The sequence below is a fragment of the Panthera onca genome, chromosome C1, assembly GCF_046562875.1.
Source record: "Panthera onca isolate mPanOnc1 chromosome C1, mPanOnc1 haplotype 2, whole genome shotgun sequence".
In the NCBI taxonomy this organism is placed as follows: Eukaryota; Metazoa; Chordata; class Mammalia; order Carnivora; family Felidae; genus Panthera; species Panthera onca.
Genome location: NC_138346.1, coordinates 25,554,786 through 25,580,396, shown reverse-complemented (window position 1 = coordinate 25,580,396; position 25,611 = coordinate 25,554,786). Strand labels below are relative to the sequence as shown.

The following is a 25,611-nucleotide window of genomic DNA, read 5'->3' as shown; positions in this document are numbered from 1 at the left end:
TTATACAGTCTCTCCAAACCTCAACTATCCTCCTGTGAAAAGTGAGGATGACATTTAAAGAAGTTTAAATAAATAATAAGAACATGCTCACTACATAGTAACTGCTCAGTAAACTTTAGATCAAAATATTTGCAATAAAAAGTTAATAGCTTTGTTTTATTGATTGATGAGTAGATTTAGTACAAAGTGTCTTTATATAGAATATAACAGCTTATCAAATAACTTATTCCCCAAATAATTTTTCTTCAAAATATTTTTGAAAAAACCCCGATTTTCTATTTTAAAAATGGTATACTTTTATGTTATCCAACTTTGAGACAGCTTATGTACTGTATTAATATACCCCATAATAAAATTTATAAATTAAAAAAAATAATCACTATATCATTGTTTTGCTTCCATGATGCCGAACTGTTTTGGCTAGTTTTTTAAAAAACTGAACTGACTAAATATTTAAGCATCATGTAGACATATGCTCAAAATATCTTCTTCAGCCATAGTAACTTGACATTAAAAAAAATATTTTCTATTTCATGTAAAGGTAAGAATTCCTTGGAAAACAGGTAATTTTTAAAAGAACAAATGGCATTGCAATGTTTTCATTAATCTAGTTTGGACATCACCCATTGGTAAGGTATTTCAGAAGCTGGATATGATAAAAAGGAGGCTGTGCCTTTAAATAACCAACAGAAAATCATGGCGGCAAGAGAATATTATGCAATTACTGTAAATTACACTGACAGTAGAGGGTTGTGGGGGTTAGAGAAAGGGAGAGGAGCTACACAATAACCACTGGCCAGAGTAATTAGCTGGGGTAATGAAGAGAGAGGAGAAGTGTGTTGGACACTGAAGCCCTGTCCTGTCAGCATTATTGTTCTCCAAGGCTTTAGAAGAATAATGCTCTGCTGAGCCTTCAGTAATCGCTACACATGACCACTCATGAAGAGAGTAATTAAGAAATGTCAGTGCTTCTCTGGAAAAAAATCTGGCACTCATACCACAGAGTGTTTTCCCTAGAAGAACGAGATTTTCTTTTTTTTTATTCTAAAATATTGACAAAGCAGTATTTGTACTTCATTCAGTTCAAAATAATGAACTATGAATAAGTCACCTCCTATATGTAAACAAATGATTGTCCACACTTAAGCTAAATAGAAACTATTCTGAGCACTGTATCCGAAGTATTCTATATTTTCCAACCCCTCTCTTAGCTACTCTATCTATGTCACATAACCCTATTTTATTTCTGTCCTGGCACTTGTCATTATTGGAAATTATTTATTTATACATTCATGTATGTGTCACTTGATTAGATTTTAGCTCCATGGGGGTAGAATCATTGCCAGAGCTGAAAGGGTATCTGCCAATAGTCACTTATGAATAAATATTTCTTAAATTATAATAAATTAAGAATAACATTTTGTTTAAGAGAAATATAATATGAAGTCTCACATCCATCCTAAGAGGCCAAGTCCTCAGTTCAAAGTGACCACTTTTATTTAAAAGTGAAAAGTATCCAGGAGAAGCTACACACTGAAGTACACAAAAAAAATTACAATTTTTTTAGTAGACTGAATTTAAGGTAAAAAATAATTACTCAAACATTATTGCTAAAAAGAAGTAAATTTATGTAAATGTTTCAAATTTTTTAGCAAAAAAAAATTGTCCTCATCTTGCATATGATGAAATGTCAGCAATTTTTCTTACAGAAGGAGATTATTAAGGAAATGAAACCACAGACATCTCAGAGCAAAAAGGTGAGAGCACCAATCCTGTACTAATGAGGCTAATCAAATCAAACACTCTTCATCTATACCATTCTAACTTATTTACTCTGCTGTTTGAATTAAGCAGTTGTGTCTATATGGTTAATTGTAGCTTTGATTCTCCAATTTGCTCTTTAATCAGATTGCATTAGAGGTAAATATTTACATCCCCAAAGCAGTAGATTTTATAGTTGGAAAGAAACAAAAGCTAATCTTCTGCATGTTCTAGGTAAAACATATTTTGGTTCAGAAAGAACACTGAACCCCAAGAATGAACAAGATATGTCATTAATTCGAGAGAACTTTAGCTGAAAACTAAATTGATCATGATTTCTGAATATGTTTCTTTTTATTACAGTTGACTGCTTGCTTTTTCATTAATTCTATAAGAAGAATAAATGGAGGGGTGCCTGGGTGGCTCAGTCAGTTAAACATCTGCCTTCAGCTCAGGTCATGACCTTATGGTTCCTGAGTTCAAGCCTAGCGTCGGGCCCTGTGGTGACAGCTCAGAGCCTGGAGCTTGCTTTGGATTCTGTGTCTCCCTCTCTCTCTGTCCCTCCCCTGCTCCTGCTCTCTCTCTCAAAAATAAATAAATATTAAAAATAATTTTTAAAAAAGAATAAGTGGGTAATAAAAATGTTTTCTAACTGCAACAACTTACTATAAATACCATAAAACAGTTTAGTGTGGTGGTGATGTGCTGAATTTGGGGAGCTAGAATGTCTGGGTTTGAATCCTAGCTTTGTTACTCTGGGCAAATGATTTTAACTCTAACTCTTCCTCCACTACAAATCTGGAAGAATATTAAACAACTTCAAAGCACTGTTGAGAGAATTATATTGGCTAAACATCTAAGATACCTTGAATAACCCTAAATGTTGGCTATTATTGATATGATTTTACAACATCTTCACCACTTATAAAATTGAACAGAAACATGAATATGAATAATTAATATCAGGAACTGTGCTGGTCACTACAGTGGAGACCAAAACAAAAGGACCTCAGGGCTCATGGAACATACTGGCTATACAATATCAAGTTAAAAACAAATAAATGCAGGGACGCCTGGATGGCTCAGTTGGTTAAGCATCTGACTTTGGCTCAGGTCATGACCTCATGGTTCAAGAGTTCGAGCCCCACGTTGGGCTCTGTGCTCACAGCTCAGAGCCTGGAGCCTGCTTCAGGTTCCGTGTCTCCCTCTCTCTCTGCTCCTCCTCCTCTGACACTCTGTCTCTGCCTCTGTCTCTCTCTCAAAAATAAATAAACATTTAAAAAATAAATAAATACATGTACATATACTATGACAAATAGCATATGAAAGAAAGCTACACAGTACTAATTTATTCATCTATTCATTGATTTATTCAGTAAATATACTTCAAGGGCTAACTGTGTGTCATATCCAGGATATACAAATGGTGATCAAGATACATAAGGTTTGACTTTAGAGAGTTGAGAATAGAAAAACTCTCTAATGAGTGCGAGATGAATCATAGCAGTTACCTTGCATACTTCTCATACCTTAAAGAAATCACATTTGGTCTGGTCTTTCATGTCATTTCTGTTTTAAAACCTGGAAAACCATTATTTTTCCCCCATATAAATCCTTTCTTCACACAACTCTAGAGAGCTTCTAGGCTCACAGTTTTTAAATCCTTAAAAATAGATCTCAGTGGGGAAACAAAACAAAACAAAACTTATAGTCATCTGATCACTTAAGGCAATGCCACACCCAGGGCTGGTCATCATATTCAGTATTAGAAATAGTAGCTATTATATGGGGCACTTCAGTCGCTCAGTTTGGTTTCGTGTCCGACTATAGCTCAGGTCATGATCTTCTGGTTTGTGGGTTTGAAGATCACTCTAACAACCCACTCTAAATAGTGGGTTGGATCACTCTAAATAGTGCAGTTCTTAGGAATTTCCACTAGAGAAATTTCATGTTAAATGTATTATTTTCAAATACCATGCTTTTTCACTAACAGTGAAGTTATCCACCTACAATATCACCCAGAGTCCCAAGACACTCATCTACATGAAAAATAACTTTCATTGACTACTTCAGTGGATTTGATATTCTTAACATCATTAAAGTTTTCTTGCATTTTAATTGGGGCAAGGTTGCTGTTCTCTAAAGAAGTGCTCCCTCTTAATTGAATTGCCAATACCATGTACTACTGTTGACCATGCCTTCCTGGAACATTTTCTGCTGCTTTCCTGGCTTTCCTCTGGCTTCTTCTTTCAGTTTCCTTTGCAGACTTTAGCACCTGTTTCTGATTCCTTTCTATCTTTTTTTAATTAAGTTTTTACTTTAATACCAGTATAATTAACATAGAGTTTCAGGTGCACAATACAGTGAATTGTTTCTGATTTCTTAACACTAAAGTCCTTATAGGTCAGTGCTGGCCCGCTTCATACTTCATCTCTAGGTGAGCTTGTCCAGGTTCACCCTTCCCCTGGTGATGACTCTTTGAGGCACATGTCTGGATCTTGGAGTAGGGCTGTGAGAGACATATATAGGTCTTGACATCTCTACATGGAGGTCTCACAGCCATCTCACATATAACATGTCCAAAACTGATCTCCCCAAATCCCCAGATGTACTCAACTTCTCATTTTTTTCCCATTTTAATAAACGACAACTCTATCCAACCAGGTCAAAAATATGATCCATTCTCTATCATGTCACAAACAGGGCATTCATCCTTGATTCCTCTTTTTTTTTTTCAATATCCCTCACATCAAATTTTGTCCATTTTAATTCAATAATATATTTCTATATTCTGAATCCCTTTACTCTATCCCAGCTCCCCCTGCCACTCATTCTGCCTAAATCATCCTCCAATCCGTTCTCCACAGAGTCACCAGGATAATCATTTTTTAAGTGACTTTAATTATGTTAACTTCGTACTTAAAATCCTTCCCATGGAATTTAAGTTTGGTCCTGCAGTTCAAGAAATGGTCTGGCTCCTTCTTCCTTGCATTCCGCCCACTTTTTAATTGCTCACTACATTCCACTCACACTGGGTTTTCATCTCCTCCTCCAATGTCCCCATTCCAGGAATTGATATTCTCCTCACAGTTTAGCTAACTGCTACTTATCCTTCAGATCCGCCCATCAGAGAAAGCATTCTGAACTATCTAAACTCTTCCTGTTAGAATCTCTCATGAAACATTGATTTTTGCTCCATAGTATTTAGCATAAGTAAGTTATATATTAATCCATTTATTCCTTGATAGGCTATCTCTCCCACTAGCCTATGAGTTCCATGAAGGCAGTGGAGGTGATTTGTTTCTTGCTAAACCCCAGCACCCGTGAAAGCATTTCATCTGTAGTAGAAACTCAATAAAGGAATGATTAATAAATAAATGATTGAGTTAAAAGTAAATTGGTAATTAGTTTATCTAACTAACCTCTTGAAAATCATGGGAAGCCTAGAGAAAGACCTTCAGGAAGTATGAAGGAATGAAGAAGTGGGCCCAGGCGGCAGGATTAACATCAACTCCAGGAAGTGAACATGTCTCTTTGTTTGTGGTTGGTGAGATGAGGGTGTGTGGAAGAACTGAAAGGAGACAGGAAAGTGTGCTAAAGGCAGTCTGCAATTTCTTTCTCTTACAACCACATCCCCTTCAATTTTACCCTTAACTGATAAGACACCTTTATAAAACACAGAGGAAGAAAGAGACATTTTTGATGTTTGTTGTTTGTTCTCTAGAAAACTGTTACATAATCACATATGAGAACATATTATTTTTTGCTGCAGTTGTGTATAGATTTAAAAATAAGAACTTGTACAGTGTTTCAGGACTTGTTCATTTAATGTGTGCTGTTCGAAAGCTGAGACTCCTCATTGTTAAATCCATATTCACCACTAAACCCTGCTGGGATTTTAATGTGATGCTGTCTATTTCAGGATCTCCTGTGGAATTTGTGAAGTCTCCTAAATCATCAGGTAATAATGTTTATACTTCTAGGACATAAAGTGTGCACATGAAAGGGAAGATTTATCAAAGACTGATTCTGCAGAAGGGATCTTAACAGTTTAGTGGTAATTTGCTATGGAGGGCCTGTTTTTTGTTTTTGTTTTTGTTTTTCTTTTAAATCTTATAGAATAAATCCCAAAATTTGAGATCTGGACCAAGTCTTAGAAAGAATTTATTTGATTCTTTCATTTTATAGATGAAGAAAAGAGGTCTAGAGAGATGCAGCGACATAATCAGGCAGAATCTAGATGGGAATCAGGCAGAATCTAGATGGGAAACTGAGGACTGTTCAGTTTAGATAGGAGACCAAAAAGAACATCACCACAATTCATTTCAGTAAAACTAATATTCCTCAAAAATACTCAGGAGTGGTTAATACATTTAATAAATATGTAGGGTATCAATTTATTGTGTTCTAAAATCCCGCTTTAATTATATATATCTATATATCTATATATATAGATATATAGATATATATATAGATATATATAATCAAATATTTATTGAACACCTACTATGGTTAAGAAATTGTGCTAGGTTTGGTAATTATATCAAACTATAAATAATAAATTATAAAGGTCCTAGGAATGGTGATTATACTGTAAATTAAACATAGAATTAGGATCTTTCGAAAGTGAAGTGGGCTTCAAATTATTTAGCATTTTTTTAAATAAATCACAAAGAAAATCAATGAAAACATTAATAATGTTAATTGGCTACAGAAACATCTTTGTTTTGTTTTGCTTGCATTTCTCTGTATCATTTCTAACTCTTTTCGTAATGCCTCATTTGGGTCATGTACACAGTAGGAACTTGGTAAATATTTAATGATAATGATAATATTAAAGCCTGAGGATTCAGGGCTTGATACAGGGAGAATTTCAGACTCTCTGTACCATAATACTTTGTTATTGTTGTTGGCACTTAGGAGCCTCCATAACATGTACCATCAAGAACGTGAAGGTGGTTGTCATGCAATGGCAAATTCAGGGCATAATAAAGCACAGCAAAGATTGCACATTTGTCTTAGGAAAAAAAATAAAGACTTAAGTAAGACTTGTTTGTAACCGAATGGGATGTATTATCATAGCTAAAAAGAGTGTCAGCTCAGAGGATTGGAAAAAGTTGAGTTCCGATAAAAATACCGACAGCACAGTAAAAATACTAAGCACTTCCAAAGGAAGGGGAAATCTTCGCTAATAAATTGAGTTACTTTGACTCTGTTGGGAACACTCAGGCTTCAAATTTATATAGAGCAAAGTTCAAACTCTGGCTCCACCACTGCCAGTAAAACCTCAAACAAAATGTGGCATGTATGGGTTTCATTTCTCTTATCTATAAAATTGAGCTAATAATGTTTATAGTAATAAAGTTCATTGTAAGGATTAAATGAGATGATATAATAAAAACCTACTCACTCCTGAGTGTCTGTCACTCTCCTAAACACTTTGTATGTATACTTTCATTTAATCCCCATAAAAACCCTGTGAGTTGGATTCTACTAAAGTAGCTAGAAATATGGTGTTCAGTAACTTTGTACTCTGCTTATCTAAGAAGTATCAAAAAAAAAAAAAAAACCCAAGAAAAAACCAAAACAAAACAAAAAAAAACCTACATCATAACCTTATTATTGGACTGCAAAACCTGCTCTCTTAATCTCTATTCACACTGCCTACCTAGATCTTGAGTCACAGCAGCTGACACAGGGGTAACATTCAATAACTGATTAATAATACTAATAGGAATAATAGAAATTTAAAAAGCAAGCTGTTCTAATGATGTCCCCCACGTATTCACCACATCTTACTAGTTTTTTTGTTTCTGATCCTTGTTCACTAAAGATTATTTAGTGACTAAGATTTGACTTTCCAAATAATCTATCTTCAGCAAGAGAATCACTAATCATGCAGACACCAGCACTCTAGGCTTCCTGATACTATATTTTGTGAATTAATAATTGACACTCAAACTTTATATATCATTAATGGCTTTAGTTAGTTTAAGTCTGTCCAGAAAGGTGGAGGCATGATTCTAAGTAAAGAATGCCAAGCCATGAATTTTTATCTCAGTTATTTATAACGTACTTTTTTATGTCTCTATACTTCCAATGTCTTTCAAGCAAACAATTTATTTACTCTTTTAGATGGAAAGCTAATTAGCTTTAGGGAAAAAAAATGCCCAATTTAAAATATATTCTTTCCACCACCCCATTCTTGGTTAATCTTGAAATGTTGCAATTAATGTTTGGTCTAGCTAAATTTACTACTCATGTATCAGGAGAAAAATCTATTTATTAAAAAAATCTTAAATAATTTTTGTATAGTATAAAATGAAAAAAAAATGAGATTCTGAGCAACCAAAACACAATGATAACCAAATGGAAAAAAATAACATTGCATAGCAGTTTATAATTATATTATTTTATTCAATTTAAGCTATATAACCATGGAAAGTCAGTATTTTTACAGTTGGTATAAAACATACATCTTATATGGCTTTCACCATTACCATTAAATCTTAAGACATAATCTTTTTTTTTTAACATTTATTTTTGAGAGACAAAGATAGAGCATGAAAGGGGGAGGGGCAGAGAGAGAGGGAGACACAGAATCTGAAGCAGGCTCCAGGCTCAAAGCTTTCAGCACAGAGCCCTATGCGGGGCTCGAAGTCACGAACCGCAAGATCATGACCTGAGCCAAAGTCAGACGCTTAACCCACTGGGCCACCCAGGCGCCCCTTAAGACATAATCACTTTTTGGAGGAGCTCTACTTTTCAAAAGCTTAAGATTATTAACGGAAATATTTCAGGCTATGTAAAATGTTTCTCTAATCCATTTTTCAAAATGTGGTTTCCAGATGACATCAGTATTTTCCGGGAATATGCCAGAAGTGCAAATTATCAGGCTTCCACTGACCTGTGATGTGCCTGTAAACTAGCTTTTGGAAAATAAAGGCCTAAATTATGGCATTTAATGATTTCCATAATGTAAAAACTTCAACATGTCCAATTTCAAGCTACCAACCTTACTTCTTCCAATACAGTGTGGGGAAGGCATGTATAGTCAGAGTTGGCAAGCTCTTTAAAACTGGTCTTCAACACACAAGTGTCTCGGACCTACTGAATCAGAAACAGTAGGGATGGGGCCCATAAATTTGTGCTTTAACACACCCTCCAAGTGATCCTGGTGCATGCCAAAGTTTGAGAACCACTGCCCTAATCCATCTTCACTATTTTTTCCACATTCACTTCCCAGATGATCTCATTTACTCATAGAACCTTATTTTCCATCAGTATACCAATGACCCATAACTTTGACCCTCCGGTCCTGATGGATATATCCGACATTACTTTGATGTCTCACTGTCACCTCATACTACATCAAATGGGGAGCTCCTTGTGATCCCTCACAAACCTGTTGCTATTCTTGTGTTTCTGTACTGGTAAATGGCACCATCATTCATCCAGTTGCTCATCCCAGCACCACATGTCTCTTCTATTTACCCCTAACAGTCATTCAGTCTCCAAGAAGTCAAGTGGATAAAACTTCCTGCTCTACTGTTCCCTAACTTGTGACCTTGGACAAGTCATTGCCTTTTCTAAGGCTCAATTGTATCACCTCAGCTCTCTTTTTAAATTGCCTAAACCTATCCACTTCTCTCTGTTTGCATACCCAACTTCAACCAAGCCACCATAACCTTTTAGTTGAAGCACAGAAAAAGTCTCCTAACTTGTTTCTCAACAACAAAAAAGTAGTTTTTATGAAGTTGCTCATTATGGTCCAGCTTTTAAGTATCTCTGAAAAATAATCAGTGGTTGGTTGTTGTATATGTTGGGGCTGAGGGTGGTAGTTAAGATACAGCAGAAAATGGCATAGGGGGTTACGGTGCCAGGTCCAGAGGAGAGAGAGAGGTTGTTTGCAGGAAGTCCTCACATGAGGAAGAACTTCTTTTACTTCTCACCAATTAAATGCCACTTCTACAATGAAACCCACTGTTATTCTAGACTAGTGGAGTTTCCTAATTAGGTAGCCCATAGCCCTATCTACACTTTCAGTGCAACACTTTCCCAATGGTAATTATTTGTGCAAAAGCTTGGTTAATATATTTTCCACCACTGTCCTGTTCCCTAGCCACCCCATTTCCCCTGAACCTACAAACATGCCCAGGATGCAATGGGGACACAATAAATATTTGTTCAACACCAATGTTTAGCATAGCAGAATCTGAAGTGTATAAAAATTGATATTAGAAAGTGCTACACATTATAATATGTAATATACTAAGAACAAAGCCACAATTATTCTGTTTGACATTTAATTTAAATGTTTTAATATATTCTAAAGCAAATTGGGAATGTTTTTACTTCAATTTCAAGGATGTATTCTTTTAAAATTATATTACTTCACACATTTCTTTTTAGGCCATTTTGGATATAGAAATGTATTATACATACATTCCTTGGAATGTGAAAAGTTAATTTCTGTTAAAGAAAATTCACAAACTTACAAAATATCAATTCATTTAATTCAACTTTCATTCAAATTTATTCATATAATTGCCTCGCTTACACTTATTTTAGATTTAATGTAAGAAAAAAATCTATAGAATTCATAGTATTTAATCGCTTTAGTACTGAGTAACAAGACAGGTAATTTGTGTGTGTGTGTTTATGTGTGTGTAAATGTGTATATACCACACACATAGGTATACATGTATATTTGTATGTTTATATACAAACACATGCTTGTGTGTGTCTATGTAGATATATATAAATACACTATTAGTAGTAGGAAAGTAGGAAAACAAAAATAAGGTTCATGTTGCATCTGCGATCTCCCATTTTGAGTACTAGAAATGTTGCTAACAAAATCATCAGAAGGTGTTAGTGTAGCTCTGAAACGAGTCAGACTGAAGTTCTAAGGCTATAAAACACTGGAGCAGGGAACTTGCCTACAAAATAAAAGTTTGCTATTTTTTTCTGCAAGATTAAAAAATACAGTAGCATCAGTTTCTCTTGACTTGACCCTGTTTTGACAATGCATACTCAGTCCATAACTCAGTTCCCTAGGCAGCTGCCCTTCTCTCTTTCCTCCTTGCCAATCTGTTTTGAGGAACCTCTATATTAGAAAGAAGACTTCAGAATAATGACCTACTTGCTATCTAATGATTCCCTGAAATTTTGAAAGAAGCTTTCATGAATCCCATTTCAAAGGTGTTTATTGTGAGTTTTCAATCACTTACTACTTTAGGTAAGCAAGCAGTATTTTCAAGTGACAGCTTCAAACCTGTGTATTATTTAATCGGCTGCTTTCAGAGGACAGCTCATCCTCTGATAGTCATCTTAGGTACACTAGGATTCACTGTTCATGTTTCTGGGAGTTTTTTCTAGAAAACACATCTCATTTTATAACAGCAAACATGGACAAAATTTATGGCATTTTTTAAAACATGAGAGAAAACATAGGCATTGCTCTCTTTAAGATTTAGTAACCATATTGACCAGAGTGTGTTATTTTTTTAATGTTTTTTAAATTTATTTTGAGAGAAAAAGAGAGAGAGAGCACACATGCATGAACGTGGGAGAGGCAGAGAAAAAGGGAGAGAGAATCCCAAGCAGGCTCCATGCTGTTAGCACAGAGCCTGACACAAGGCTCAATCTCATGAACTGTGAGATCATGACCTGAACTGAAATCAAGAGTCAGAGCCTTAACCAACTGAGCCACCTACAGGCCCTGACTAGAGTACATTCTTGAATAAATAAGAATATCCCAGCAAGTACACATGAGAGTTTTAGCTATGTAATATATCTGCAAAAATGAGGGAAAAGCAGTATTCAAAGAGAATATGATTTAATTTCTTGATAGGAACTATATTTATCAGACTTGGATTAATAAACACTATGGAATCTGTTCTTAGAGACAAAAGGATGGATATATAACAATAAATAGGAAATTACACATAAGATAAATTTTCTTTAGATTAAATGCTTAAGCCATTGCCACCTAGAAAAAAATATATCAAAGTAATTATTAAAGATACACTGAGTATAATCTCAAATATTGTTTCTTGTAATGACTGATGAGTCAGATTGTAAAAATCAGTCTTTTGTGAAGAATAACTAGTTCTACTATGAGAGAGCCGTTAATAATAAATTTGTGTACACATGTGAAAGAAAACTGTTTCATTTTTCTCCTATTTGCAACACCAATGTTTCTTCACATATTCGTTATTGTGACAACAGGTTGAATTTGCAATTCACCATCTGCCTAAATAGCATTAACCTTCCTGTAACCTCATAATATCACTCAGTGCTTTGTCTGATATTTGAATCTCTCCAATATAAGCTAGGGACAAAATACATTGTCCTTTCTATTAGGCAAACACCAGTCCATTCTAGAAGCCAACTAAAATAAACTATCGCATGGAGATGGACATTAACATTTGAAATCATTTTCATTAAAATGCATTAAACTGTTCTAAAAATAATCAATGAACTTGCCTGTAAATAATCTTATAACAGATTTTAATTAATATACTGTCAAAATAATAATACATTTGTATAGCACCTTATGATTTACAAAATTATATTCAAATAATCCTTTATTAATATTATTATATTTTTTTAATGTTTTATTTATTTATTTTCACAGAGAGACAGAATGTGAATGGAGGAGGGACACAGAGAGAGACACAGAATCCAAAGTAGGCTCCAGGCTCTGAGCCATCAGCACAGAGCCCAATGTGGGGCTCGAACCCGTGAAGTGTGAGATCATGACCTTAGCCGAAGTAGGATGCTCAACCCACTGAGCCACACAGGTGCCGCTCACATGATCATTTATATCTTAAAGGGGAACCTAGATAACATGCTAGAGATAGAGCTTATGATCTTCCATTACCACTGGTAATCTCCATATTGGTAAATCTATCAGTCCTTTCTTAATTCTCATTTTGCTTGATCCATCAATAGCACTGACATTGTTGATCATTCCCTTCCTCTTGAAAAATTTAATCAGCCCAATTTTCTTCCCACTTTTCACACAGGTCCTCCTTTGTTTATTTTGCTATTTCTCCTTCTCTCTCCAAATCCTAATTTGGCGTTCCCTGGTGTTAAGAAGTGGACTTTGTATCTTTTTAATTTAGTTGCTCCTTAGATATAATTTTATACTGTTTCATGGTTTTAAATAGCACCTAAATACCGATGATCCCCAAATTTGTACCCTCTGCCCGGACTCCTCCCATTAATTCCAACCCTTATATTGAACTCCCTACTTGACATTCCTACTTGCGACTTTAATGAGCCTTTCAAATATTATGTGTCCAAATCTGGACTCCTGATATTCTTCCCCAAACAAGTTTATGCCCAGTCCTTCCCAACTATTAATAGTAACACTCTTTCCAGTTGCCCAGTCATAGCCATTGGTATCACACCTGAAAACTAACTTTCTCTAACACCGCATATTCTCCTGTTGAATACACCTTTAAAAAATAATCTCTTACCCTCTTCTCCTGTAGTCTAATCTCAATATGCAAGCTACAGTAATCTTATTAAGATGCTAGCCATCTCATTTAAATTCTCTGTATATAACACTGCAATGGCTAGTCATCTAATGCAGAGTAAAATCCAAAGTCCTTAATAATACCTAGAAAGCCCTAGAACAGGCCCCTATTACTTTCTGACTTCATCTCTTGTTACTCTATTCCTTATCGTTCTGCACTTGTCACACAGTACACTTTGATGTTCCTCAAATCTGCCAGGAACATTCCTGCCTCAGGATCTTTGTTTATACTTATTCCCTTTGCTTCAGTTATCCTCCAGACAATCCATGCCTATGTCCCTTACAACGTTTATGTCTTTCCTCAAGTATTCTTCTCAGTGATGCCATCTAGGTCCATTCATTCTAAAATTACACACACACACACACACACACACGCACACACACACACACACACACACACACACACACGGACATTTCTATTTACTTGTTTATGGTTTGCTCCTCCCCTCTTGAACATAAACTCCACAATGGTAGTATTTAATTGGCTGTTGTGTACCCTAACATGTCCTAGCACCTAGAATAGTCCTATCACATAGTAGGTACTTAACAAATATTCATTGATTGCATATGTGACCAGAATTAGAATTGTTTACATAGTGTACATGTTGTTTCAAAAATAGCAAAATCAAAGTTATAATGAAATATATATTGACCAACTTATTAGCATGTAATATTATAATAAAAATATATCTTAATGGGGCGCCTGGGTGGCTCAGTCGGTTGAGTGTCCGACTTTAGCTCAGGTCACGATCTTGCGGTCCGTGAGTTCGAGCCCCGCGTCAGGCTCTGGGCTGATGGCCCAGAGCCTGGAGTCTGCTTCCGATTCTGTGTCTCCCTCTCTCTCTGCCCCTCCCCCGTTCATGCTCTGTCTCTCTCTGTCTCAAAAATAAATAAATGTTTAAAAAAATTAAAAAAATATATATCTTAAGAATTCTTAAACTGATAAGAACAGATACTACACATGATCTTAACCAAAAGGCCGAGAAGCGATGTATCTTAAGAATTCTTAAAGAATACAAAAGTTTTCGAAAAGAGACAGATGAAAGCCTGACTTAAAAAAATTGAAGATAAGCATAAAATAGTGGTAAAGTACAATAGTTTGCTTGCATTTGCTTTTATATTTCCTTCCTTTATGTTTCTAAATACTTCTAAGAAAGCAGAATGAACACAATAGCCCTAGTGCCTCAGACAGTTCCTGACACATGGTATTCATTCACTATTTGTTGAGTTATATATCTAATTATACTACCAACCCCCCAAAAACACTGATATGAAAATGACATATGTGAGAAGAAGAGAGGGCATCATCTCTTTCAACAGGGACACCCGGAGGAAAGAAGCACATTACGGAAAAGTTTTCTAAAACAACACTGCCATAAGGAAGGAAGAACATAAATTTAGTTTAAGAAAAGATAGGATTTGCTATAAGTGAATTAATACAATATGGGAATAAAGGGATGGCAAATAGCACATTTAAAGGAGACATGATGTTCTTGTGAGAGAGATTATTTATTTCATGGAATGTCCACATATTTGAAAAAGTAAAAAAAAAATGTATACCATGAAACCTACCCTATGCAAATATCTGGGTTTGAAAGGCAGGACAGTGTAAAGTTGCTTAATTTTTCACATGACATCAATTTTTGCTGACCCACAAAAGGCCAGCAGAAGAAACTTCAAAAGCAGTCTATTCAAGTTGTTCATCAGCGGGATGAAACATGCATGATGAAAGATATATTATGGGCAAGTTTCTGTCAGTAGTTCATCCATCGGTGTCTGCCCTGTGTACCATACCAAGACATCTGCATACCTTAACAAAGATATTGTTGGTGCCCTGTGTAGAGCACCACAGGAAACCCTACTCATTCCCTCAGTGAGAGGTTTATGCATGTGTTATTGTTCTCCACAGCTTTCCAAGACTTCAATGGTCCCTCACAGTATGGTCTGTTGGCTTCTGGCAACCCAGGAACTTCCATAGCTGTTATTTGGCTATTGTTGGCTATTTGATATATAGCTACCTGTGCCCTGACTGGTGGTAGAACATGCCTTTTCATCACATAGAATTTATGGCCCATTCTTGGTATATAATTACAACTCAAAGAATTACTTGTGTGTCTTAAGATAATCCTTGGTTCATTTGAATTTGGTACATTAATATTAATGTATATATCTATATAATATCAATATATAAATATAATAATAAATATTACTATCAGAACAATTTGTTTGTAGTTATTTCTAAAAAAACACCACTGCTGATATATTGTGCATATTTCACATTCACCAAGCTATTTTTAAACTTTAAGCTTTCTTAATTGTTTTTTCAAGCATCGTAAATAGTACTAAGCTGAGTCCAAAGTAGAAATTTCAAATGCTTTTTCAAATGACTATTCTCCTACTTTCTAAGTCTCTTAGCAGGAAACTGGAAAGGCGGTCTTGCCTGCAACAATCATTTTTGTTCAGTCACATTAACATTACACTTGATAAAGAGACCTTATGGATAGGGAAGTCTTGAAAGAAGCTGGTCCTGAGATGTTTACAAGTGCTGAGAGATGGAAGTTAGAAAGTTGTGTAATATGAGCAAAGATGTCACTCCTAGTAGAAATATAACCAGAGAGCACCGTTAGTGGCGAGATTCTAAGGAAGACTACAACTGGTGACACAGCATAGCTGCTGATGTCTCCATTAGGGACACAGATGAGGAAATCCTATGGGATTGGCCAACAATGAAGGTTATAATGCAGCTATGCCATGTGTAGGCTCCATGAGGAGCCTTTATTTCTTACATTCTCCTCTGTAACTCCAGCAGTAGCACAGAGCCAGGCACTGAGCATGCATGCAATAAATGTTTGCTTAAATTAAGGAATGAACAAATGAACACTCCTTTCTGAATCCTCATCATTCTTCCCATTTAGTAAGCCCCTTTTATGTGCCACACCCTCGGCCAGTTGCCTTTTATGCTGGAACTCCCCTTTGAACAGATGTGGGAACTGTGAGATGAGGGAACTGTGACTCAGGGAGTTGAATGATGTACATACACACTCAGAGGCAGAGCTCCATGAGTTGGTAATTCCATGGATAGAGAGGATGTATCTGGGGTCTGGGGTCACCAGAACATGTAACTAGAGGAGGGAACTCACTTATGAACATTAGGGAACTCACAATTGCTTCAGGGTATTTTCCTCTGCTCTTCTTACACCAACACATCAAAAATAAGCTCTAGTTCTGAGCCTGTGTACAAGCTTTCCCAAATTGAGGCACGACAATCATAAATTTCTTTCTGAGAAAGGTTTTGTTGGTTTTGACTTCAGTATCTCATCTCAAGGAATGTTGAAGGAGTATGGTATTTCTAAATCATAGGCACTCAAGGACAAGGCAAGACTAAAATAATGCATAATGATACATCCTATATGTAATGGTGTTAATCCCTACTTTCTCTAGTTGGACAATGGTATCTTCACTACATGAATCTTTGAAACATATGAATGTGTACAGTGAGACTAAAGGAAGTAAAAGTACTCAGAGTTCATTTACTGTATCTGCACATGGTATAGTCTTCCCTGGACTTTTATAGATTCTTTAATGACAGAATCATAATTTTATTCACAGTTTCTTTCTCACTTATAGTCATTTAAAAGGGTATAATTTAAGCCGCCTTACTTATTCAAATATTTGACACAACATTTCCACTGGTGTATGAATAAGCACAGATTTTTTTTTTAAATTCTCACTGCTTTATACCTAGAAGAGCAATTTAACAGAACTCTAAATAATAGTCTAAAGCCTATTTACTAAACACACACACACACACACACACCATAAAAACAAAAAAGAAACAAAAAAATCCCCAAACTTTAAAAATAAATCATTTGATTGAAAACTGACTTATTTACCACAGTAAAGAAAATTTATTTACATTTTTCTTTATTAATAGTCTAGATTCTTTAAAAATATGAATGCAGTTCATTAAAAATATAACCTAAAGTCACTTTTCATTTCAGTCAAATGATCAAACTGCTTCTTAACTATTATTAGTTTATGATTGAATTATTGACTCCATGTTTCTCTTAGGTCACTTTAAAGAAATGGAAATAAACATCTGGAGTTGCAGTTGCCAGGAATAATAAAAGATAAGAATCTTTTTCATTTTAATATTCTGTAAGATTTTATGGTTAATATTTCTAAATTAGTTTTTTGTGGGTTAGTCCTTTTTTCACTGTTTTTGAAAGCTAAATTTTGGAAACAGTGTTTGTATGTATCTCCCACTGTGAACACTGGTTTGCCAGGTCATTCTAATTATTTCATTTTTAAAGACTGACTCCCTTAGTATAATAGGTTTGTCATTAATGAAACTAAAGGTTGTGACTGCATAGCTATAATGGTCTAACATTCCAAAAATAAACATTTTTTTCTTTTGTCTTCAAGTTTATTTCCTCTCATTACTCTAGCTAAGATTTGACATGCATATTTCACTGGAAGGCCATTATCTGTGTATAATGTGTGATTCCATTAAGAACATTACCTAGTTAATTTATAAGAGACCATCTATAAAAATAAATAAAAAGATAAGCATCCAATAGAATGTAGAATGGAAGGAAGCATTTATATACCTCATTTGAAATGAGATTGTTTGTAAGACAATCTTTCCTCAAAAAAAGATTTATCACACAAACAGCATAAATCAAGACATTTGACTTTTGTTTTGCAGTAGAGAAAACAATTGTTTTATAATTGTCTCTCTACTTCTCTTTCTGAGTGTATATACAGACGTACTTCATACATATATGCATTTATCACAATATTATATTTAATTACATCAAATCATGATAGAATGCATATAACCATACTTCTCATAAAAATAATCATTTCATTTGCTTTTATATTAATCATGGTACTAAAAGTTTTCTAAAATGTATTCTACTCTTTTAATTATTAAATAGAATATACAACATATAATCCAATATTTTATGTTGTTAATCCAAGCCCATCTCTATAGACATCAATTACTCTGCTGTAATAAAGCAATGCCTTCAGGACCTTGAGTAGTGTGGGGTCACATTCAATGTCTCAGAGCATTCATTAACTATTTCTCTCCCTTTGTTATACCTCCATACTGTTCCCTTACCTGAAACTATCATTTTTCAGTACAACTGCCTTTCTAGATTACTTTACATGCAAGTATCTGGATCAGTCAGGGCTCAAATACAAAATAACATGTGTGAGTTTTGCAACACAATTTTTCTTTGCTGCTGCTGTGATTTTAATTTCTGAGTTTGGAGCAAGACACTGCTAGTCGAATGAAATATAAAAGACTGCTTATATAGTGTTATCTATATTTAATATAATCTGAGGCTCCACCAAGCCAACAAAAAGCAGCCGCTGGCATCTGTCCTGCTGCAGAATCTTGCCCTTTTCTGGCAGTGTCTTCTTCGAGAAGAGGGACACGGATTCAGGGTAGAATTAGATCAGCAATGGGTCCACACCTTAGACCCATCTTTAATTACATAGATCACTGTTCTGCACTTACATTATTTATTCACCCAATCATTTAACAAATATTTATTGTACTCCCACTAAGCTGAGACACCGTAACTGAAACTAGGGTAGATAAAAAATGAATTACAGATGAGCTTTCAACTGGGTCTTACATATTACATCTTCCATATAAACAATAATGAACCACTGAAGGTATTCCTTACAGATACATCACATAATGGCTGAAAGTAATAACTTAGAAGACCTATATTTACTCAGTTTAATAAATATATTATGTTTTAAAATTAGTTGAAATCATCATGATGTAAACAACTTTTAAATATAATTATTTTATTGGTAAAAAAAAAAATAAGAGTTTCCTGAAGGGCCATGCCACTATATGCTTACTTCATTTATGTATTTTAAAATGTACTTTAATGAGGAAATGAGCAACTTGCTTTTCCATAAGACTGAATAAACTTACCTTAAGAACAGAGAGTACTTTATATTTCTTCAAAAAGCACCCTGTGTTCAAGAGACAGAAATTGTGCAAAATAAGAACGTGTGGGAGAACCTGTCCATTCAAATCCTCATTTACTCTCCAGGAAAATTTGGTTTCCAGCCATTGACACACATGCATTTGTCAAAACTGGGCTGGATCATAAGGCAGGTGAATTGATTGAAACATGCAGCCATAAGCCATTGTGGATAATACTCTATTTATATGGAAAAGAAAGAGATGGAAAATTACCTTTCTAAGTCTAATAGATGGACTCTTTCATTTTCTTAAAGAATGCATCTATATGTACATATTTAAATTATCTGCAGAAATATTTAGGAATTGGGAGTACAAACTACTTCTATATGGCCAAACTGTGTCAAATGAATGATTTGTGCTTAACAAAGGGGCAAAATATAGTCTACATGACACAGGGAGATGTTTGAGAAAATAATAATGAGTAATAAGGTTATTTTCACACAATAATCATTTTGTGTAATCATACATACAGAAGGTGTGTATATATACATTCTAAAACTGTCGCTGTAGATCTTGTACTTATATTCAATTTTTAAATGAAAATTATTTTATTTCAATGTGAAAAAGATAATATTCTATAAGCCTTTTTGTTCCTCATATATTTACTTATATTTATATTTACATTTATTTATTTAAAAAAATTTTTTTTAATGTTTATTTATTTTTGAGACAGAGAGAGACAGAGCATGAATGAGGGAGGGTCAGAGAGAGAGGGAGACACAGAATCTGAAGCAGGGTCCAGTCTCTGAGCTATCAGCACAGAGCCCGACGCGGGGCTCGAACTCACGGACTGTGAGATCATGACCTGAGCTGAAGTCGGCCGCTTAACCGACTGAGCCACCCAGGCGCCCCTACATTTATTTATTTTTAAAGAAAACCAGGTTGCTAAAGGAATCACTTGAAATCTAATAATGTACTAATATCCCTCCCTTCATTAGAATGATTTCATGCTGCTTTTTTCCATGTAAAGAGAGTATTACTTTTCAGAATTATTAAAAAAAACCTGCCTCAACAGCTGTTTTCCAGATCTTTCTATTATCAACCCCTTAAACATAAATGTCCATTGTTTCAATGGCCTGCTGTTTTCCCTGAGAAATTTCCAAGATCAGAAATACTAATAATATCTCATCCTTTAAGAAAAAATGGCATCTAGTTGATTTCCCTTTTGTCTTAATATAGGGTTATTTACTGCTGTAGTACAGTTATATCTCAAACCAGTATTCAAAAATTGTTTTAATTTTATTTTTTAAATTTTAATTTTTTTTTCTTTTGAGAGAGAGAGACAGAGGTGTGAGGGGGGAGGGGCAGAGAGCGGGACACAGAATCTGAAGCAGGCTCCAGGCTCTGAGCTGTCAGCGCAGAGCTCGCAGACATGGGGCTTGAACTTGCCGACTTCGAGATCATGACCTGAGCTGAAGTCAGATGCTTAACTGACTGAGCAACCCAGGAGCCCCCAAAATTATTTTAATATTAAAGTAACACATTGTAAAATATGTAAAACAGTAAATAAAATCCATGGTTTAAATTGTATACCTTAATGTTAAAGCACTAAGAAATTATATAAAAAACAAATAAAACAAAAAAACGACAACAACAACAACAACAACAACAACAACAACAACAAAACAAAACAGAGGGACCAGATTGCTTACTGGACTAGTCACCACTAATTTAATAAGTTCCACGTTAATTATTAAATCAATGTATTATTAGATTAAAACTCTCTAGTTGAGGCCATGCTAAAATAGAATACATTATAATTTAAATGGCATATTTAAAAATTTCTTAATTTTTAATTAAGCTATATGTAACGCTTTTTATATCCTCAACATTGTCTAGTATTGTATTTCGCACAGTATAGGAGCTTGAAAAAAATGTTAAGCTAATTATAAGTGATGTGATCTAACAGCAATGTCAAAGTTTTTAGTTATTATGATTCTGTTACATAGCATGATTATGTTCATGTTCTTGAATAAATACAGATAGAAATATTACATAAAAGCAACACTGTTCTTGTAAGAAGTGACACAAAAATGAAAATGGACCATGAGTATTACTGAAAGAGAATAATTTAATGGAAAATTCCTGTGATGTTATACCCTGAGAAAGAAAAACTTGAGCCAAATCGACCCTAATAAGAAATGACAAACCTTGAAAAGCTATCTATAAATTTTCTTTAAAGCAGTATGCTTTTCAGATAAGCAAAATTGTTTTACATTGTTACCAGCTTCTATAAATGCCAGTTCAATTTCAGAATCCATTGTTTAATTGTGATCATATCAAAGAAGAATCCTTTCTAGAGAGCAAAAGCACTAAAAAAAAATGAAAAGATTATGTTAATAAAGCTAATGTATCTTGTTACCATGGCAACTTTGAAACTAAAATATTCAGAAAAGTCTTTTTTCCCTATACCATTGTTTTGTGAGGAACTGGTTAGTTGATTACCAGCTCATGGAACCATAATCCTTTAAAATGGTGTCATTGAAAGGCAGAAGAATATGAGGCTTACATGAAACAATAAAAACTTCTTCTCATATTTCTGAAAATAAATCATGGAGACCTGGAATGCCAGAGGGTACCCAAATTATTGGGTAGACATAAAGAACCCTCATAAAGCATTGACTTAATTTTTAAAATATTACATAAAGGCATTATTCTATGTTACAACCTTATTATAGACTTGAAATGCAAAATTCAAAGGTATTCTTTGGAAGAACACTGGAAACATTGTTGGGATGTTGGCTGGCTTTTGCGTTTTACAAGGCCAGGAACCAGAGTGTACTCATTTGTCTTCTTTTTTAAAATAGAAGTTTAGGAACTCTGAGTATAAATTAAATGTGATCTGTCCATTTGTAAATCATAAACATACAGTTCTTCCTTCCACTATTAATATCATCTTAAATCTTCCTCCATCATTCTTGGAGATTGGTTGAAACAAATTTCAAAAGTTGGGTCCTTTTAACAGAGCACTAATCTCATAGATGAAGGATTCTCTTGGTTTACTCTTGGAAAAAAAAACCCTCAACAAACATTTTTTTCTATAGAAGAGTAAATTTTGATAACATTCAGACATTTATAAGTATATCAGAAATGACTATCGCCTCTGAGAAGTGAACACCACCACCTCCCAAAAAAGTTCCTACTTTCAGAACTACCTCTGAGCACACAAATTTTTTCCCTCCTACTCAATAAAAATTTGTCATTTTCTTAATAGTAGGCAAAACACGTTTTCTGTTCATTTTCAAAGAACGCTATGCCTTTAAGTTTTAACAAAAACAGTTAACCTCAAAGTACAATTCTGTAAAAGGACATTTTGTTCTGGGTAAGAACATTCCCAGCAGGTCACCCACTGCCATGTTTGGAGATTTGCATAATAGCACAACTAAACACCTGACCCATCTCTGCATGTAGAAATTATTAACAAAGGTCTTTCTTCCTTCTAGGTATCCATTGCCATAGTTACCTCACAAGTTCTTGAAAATATGCTTAAATAAAGGAACTTGCAAGCACCGAGGTAGAAATTAATCACTGACTGGAAAATAAGTTTTCATGATGAGGTCAGGCTTTTGTTTCTGGGTCAGACTCAAACATTAGACAGTATTCTGATTTGAGCAGAACTGATTGCCTCTGGTCGGAGATCTGGCTCTTAGGATCTTACACAAAACACTGGCCTACTTGAATGTGCAGGAATGGTTGCTTTATGCATTTGTTCTCTCAAGCTCTGTGGAAAAAAAAAAACAAAAAAAAACTTTCAACCATTCCTATCGGAATGGTGAGCCCCAACAGTGGGTCTATAATGGGAGTGCACTGGAAACATCAAATCAGGAACTGGTCTTGTGGGAACAAATGACTATCTAGGAGTCTCTAGTGATAGACCATTGCCTTGCAAAGCCAACTAGTCAATGCAGGACACTGGGATATTTATGTGGAGATGAGGGGAACTCGAGCTAAACACTTAGTATTAGGAAAAATCAGGAACAAATAATTAGGAAAAATCAGTGGAGCAAAATTAGAGCTGGATATCCAATGAGAAGAGGGAGACCTCAGAGAAGAATAGGCATCAGGACTGATTTTACATGTTTTGTGAAGGGAATGAATAAGTAAAGTTCTGTCTCATTGAATGTGGAAAGAGACAGGCATTCTTATACATGGCTGGCAGGAATGTGAAATGGTACACACCTTCTGCTAAACAATTTTGTGATATGTTATCAAAATCTTTAAAATACCAAAATCTTTTGAGCCAATAATTACCAATAATTACACTTCGAAGGATCTTTCCCAAGGAAATAACCAGAAATTTGTTCAAAGAATTATGCACAGAAATGCTTGTCCCGGCATTACTTATGATAGCAAGAAAAAAAAAATAGAAGTATGGTGCCTTAGGTTTATACAGCTAAGTAAATTCTTCCATATCCAAGTGTGGAATGTTAAAATTATGAAAGATAATTTAACTAAAATTATAATATTTCATTAAAAAGCAGACATGTATGTGTGGATAGATAGGTATATATATGTATATATAAAATTTTGTGATAGAATTCAATGTCTATCTAAGAATATTATTGCTTTATATCAAGACAGGTTGTGGGTCTTACAGAAGTTTCTTAGAAATTTCTCTCAGGTATCTTGACTACTCTGGACACCAACTATGCAATACTTCCTGTTCATGAAATTGAAAAAAAAATATTAATATTATAACACTGTCCCTAGGAAAGATTATCTACTATATATATATATATATATATATATATATATAGTACTATATATATATATATATCTATATATAGCACTATATATATATATATATAATGAAGTATGTGTAAAGTTTTTGTGAAGTATGTGTAAAGTTTTTGACCCTAAACATATTGTTTAGGGATCTTTCCGCCTCTCTATGGAATTCCTAACTATTTAGGTTCATCTAGTCCCTATGATTCAGGTCTAATAATATTGCCTGGGGAAAATTCTGCTCTGCAAAATCTAACAACATTTAGATTGGAGACAGGGAAGATAATGAGAAAACATTTTTTATCAAAACTTTCCTTTCAAACCACAGAAAAAGATACCCTGGCAGCCCTTTCAGTTGCTAGAACAATAGGTCTTGAGCAGCTCCTTCCACAGACCTTGTTAGTCTCTAATAGGAGTAAGCAATATAGTACAGGCCAAGGGCTCAAAACTTCTAAAATAAGGGATGAGGCTAATAGCCGAGTTTGCTTAAGTGTTGCACCTAAATATGAAATGTATCTCAACATCTGAGAGTCATGAAAGGGATGGGATGACAGGACTCACTACAGTTGAAAAAATCAAAGTATGGTCAGTTGAGCAGAGTGAGTTACCTCTAATTCTGCCAAAAGGCATGGTTTAACGAATGATTAGTGTTTTACGCTTTCCATCATTTTCCAACTTCTCTATAATAAACGTATCATGGTAAAAATTATGAGTATATTCAGAAAAATAGTTTGATAAATCAATGATTTACAGAAATCTTTACTACTTGGAGCATCCAAACTGACTACTCCAATCATTTGTTCACTCACTCAGCAAATATTTATTACAGATCTCATATGTCTAGTCCCTGCTGAAAGGTGCCTAGAACACTTTTGCTTCCAATGAGCTTACAGTCTAGTAAGAAGAGACAGGCATAACAGATTACTGCAATAAGTGTTTACAGGTGCATTGATAGATATATGCACAAGATTCAGTAGAGAATGAAGAAGGGAATGATTACTGGCTGATGGGGAGTAGGAAAGGCTTCACATGACAGGTGATTCTTAATAAATTAGAAGGCCTGCTCTACCATGGGGGCAAAGGTATGGGGGAGTTTCAGGCAAAAAGTACAATATTCCAAATGGATGGTGACAAGAAACACCTTGACATTCCTCAAAACAGCAAATTGTAGGATGTGGCAGAAGCTGGATCACAAGAGAACAGAGAAGCAGGACGATTGTACGAGTCCCCCATACTAGGGATTTTGGGCTTTTTATTAAAGTGTGTGGGCCTTAAATGTTAGGAAACCTATTAAGAAACTATTAAGAAACCTATTAAGAAACAGTTCTGGTGACAGAACTGTTACCAGAGGACGAACTATAGGACTTTGAAGCTTCCCTAACACAGGATAAAGGGGAAGTTTATAATCAATCCCAGATGTCTGACTTGTGTGTCACAGTGGATGAGGATGCTTTCTGTTGAGTAGGAGAACATAAGAATTAGATTAGATTAGAGATTAGTAGAGAGATTAAAATATTTGGGAAGTCAATGAGCTCATTTTGTCACACTGAACATAAGTGCCTGA

At 34.8% G+C, this 25,611-nt stretch overlaps 1 protein-coding gene and 1 non-coding gene across 5 annotated transcripts in view; both read right to left on the bottom strand.

Moving 5' to 3' along the window:
* ERBB4 (erb-b2 receptor tyrosine kinase 4) overlaps nucleotides 1-25,611 on the bottom strand; it is a 1,144,263-nt gene that overhangs the window by 114,847 nt on the left and 1,003,805 nt on the right. The window lies entirely within an intron of this gene.
* Nucleotides 14,111-14,300, bottom strand: LOC132674144 (U2 spliceosomal RNA). Its single transcript, XR_009608446.2, has one exon. It is a non-coding gene; the product is annotated as a U2 spliceosomal RNA (small nuclear RNA).